This window comes from Penaeus monodon, chromosome 43, assembly GCF_015228065.2.
Source record: "Penaeus monodon isolate SGIC_2016 chromosome 43, NSTDA_Pmon_1, whole genome shotgun sequence".
Lineage (NCBI taxonomy): Eukaryota > Metazoa > Arthropoda > Malacostraca > Decapoda > Penaeidae > Penaeus > Penaeus monodon.
In genome coordinates, this window is record NC_051428.1 from 8,383,894 (window position 1) to 8,386,010 (window position 2,117).

Consider the following 2,117-nt stretch of genomic DNA (forward strand, 5'->3'; position numbering starts at 1 on the left):
GAGAGAGGGGGGGGAAGAGGAAGAGAGAGAGAGGGGAAGAGGAAGGAGAGAGAGAGGAGAGAGAGAGAGAGAGGAGAGAGAGGAGAGAGAGAGAGAGAGAGGTGGAAAGAGAGAGAGAGAAAAGAGAGAGAGGGAAGAGAGAGAGAGAGAGAGGGGAGGGGGGGGAGAGGAAGAGAGAGAGAGAGAGGGGGGGGAAGAGAGGGAGAGGGGGGAGAGAGAGAGAGAGGGGGGAGGGGGGGAGCGAGAGAGGGAGAGGGGAGAGAGAGAGAGAGAGAGAGAGAAACAGACAGACCATTAGACAATCTTACAATTTTGATACATACAGACGGGGAGTCAGATAGACAGAAATTTAGACAGACTCATTCCCTTCATCCCTCCCTCCCTTCCTCCCCCTTTCCCTCCCTCTCTTCCTCCCCATTTCCCTCCCTCCTTCCCTCCTTCATTATGAATGGATGTTAGGGCAAGTCAATCCCTTCGGCCCCAGGGACGCCCAGCTCCCTCACAGAGACGAAGAAGCTCGAAGGGTTGCCCTGAATCGAGCGCGTCTGTGGGTGAATGACCGATGCCGCCTCTGGACTTGGTTTTTTCGGGGCTTGGTTGGGGAAGCGGAGGGGAAGCACTGTGGGGATGGTGGAGGAGTGGACCAGGGAGGGGGAGGGGGAGGGGCATTCCAAGGGGTTGGAAACGTTGATGGTTTGATGGGAGGTTTCTCAAAGAGGAGGAGGGAGTGGGAGGGAGGAGGAGAAGGGGTGAGTTACCTGCGAGATCAAGTTCAAGGACGTGAGCCAAATGGTGGTGAGGATTCCCCTCGCTCTCTTTTTCTTTTCTTCTCTTCTCTGTCTGTTTCGATTTGTCTCTCTTATCTCTCTCTCTCTCTCTCTCTCTCTCTCTCTCTCTCTCTCTCTCTCTCTCTCTCTCTCTCTCTCTCTCTCTCTCTCTCTCTCTCTCCCTCCCTCCCTCCCTCCCTCCCTCCCTCCCTCCCTCCCTACCCCCCTCCCTCCCTACTTCCCTACCTCCTCTCTCCCTCCCTCTCCCTCTCCCTCTCCCAACCTCTCCCTCTCCCACATGCAAGGAATCTCTTTGATATCCTCTCAAGGTAAATTGTACTTCGAAAGTGCGTTACTTTAATAAAATCGCAACTGATTACGTTTTAGTGGCGATTAAGCCTTCTTAAATTAAATGACTATCAATTTTGTTAGGGTTCGGGTGTGGAAACTAGCAGGCTTTAACAGTGATTTTTATTAATGTTGTTCTTAATGTTGCTGATATTAAAATTGTCATAATTATTGTTGGTGTTTTAATTGTTATCATTAATGTGTGTGTGTGTGTGTGTGTGTGTGTGTGTGTGTGTGTGTGTGTGTGTGTGTGTGTGTGTGTGTGTGTGTGTGTGTGTGTGTATCTGTGTGTGTGTATGTATGTATGTATGAATGTGTATGTATGTGTGTTGTATATATATATATATATATATATATATATATATATATATATATATATATATATATATATATATATATATATATATATATATATATATATATATATATGTCAGATTATTGTAGGATTTTGAGTCTGTTTTTAGTATTTTCATTATTATCGCTGTCACTATTATATATGATTTTTGGCTGTTGCACGTACTGCAATCCTCTTCACCATTATTACTTTTATTATGATTGTAAACACTATTACTGTCATATTTTTACCTACCACAGCGGGAACCTTTGCTTCTGTAATGTGGTCTTATTAGTAAGCAAATGCTTGTTTTGACATTGAAATTTATAACTGATTGGTGCTATGTTTGACAATGAAACTGATAACTTAGTGATGAACTTTTTGACATTGAAATTTATAACTGCCAGTGCTTGTTTTGTCTCAGAAATTGATAACTTGGTGTTAAACACTTTGACACAGAAATTGATGACAGGATGGTGCCTTTGTGATAATTGAATTGATGACTGATATGTGTTTGTTTCGACATAGAATTTCCAAAGTGAATGGTGCTTAACTTGACATTGAAATTAATAACCGTGTGGCTGCACATTGCCAGCGAGTTCCGGCGACAGTTGCCTCGAAGGAGCGTGCATGGAACCCCGCTGAAGGACTTTCTCTTCTTTAATTAG

The 2,117-nt window shown here is 44.4% G+C and overlaps 1 protein-coding gene across 1 annotated transcript in view; it reads left to right on the forward strand.

Annotated features, from left to right (window-relative positions):
• The first annotated feature begins 1,736 nt into the window (after nucleotides 1–1,736).
• LOC119599525 (putative ankyrin repeat protein RF_0381) overlaps nucleotides 1,737–2,117 on the forward strand; it is a 33,058-nt gene continuing 32,677 nt past the window's right edge. Inside the window, exon 1 of the mRNA XM_037949291.1 lies at nucleotides 1,737–2,117. This exon is cut by the window's right edge and continues 69 nt beyond it. The gene's annotated coding sequence lies outside the window, so the exon portion shown is untranslated.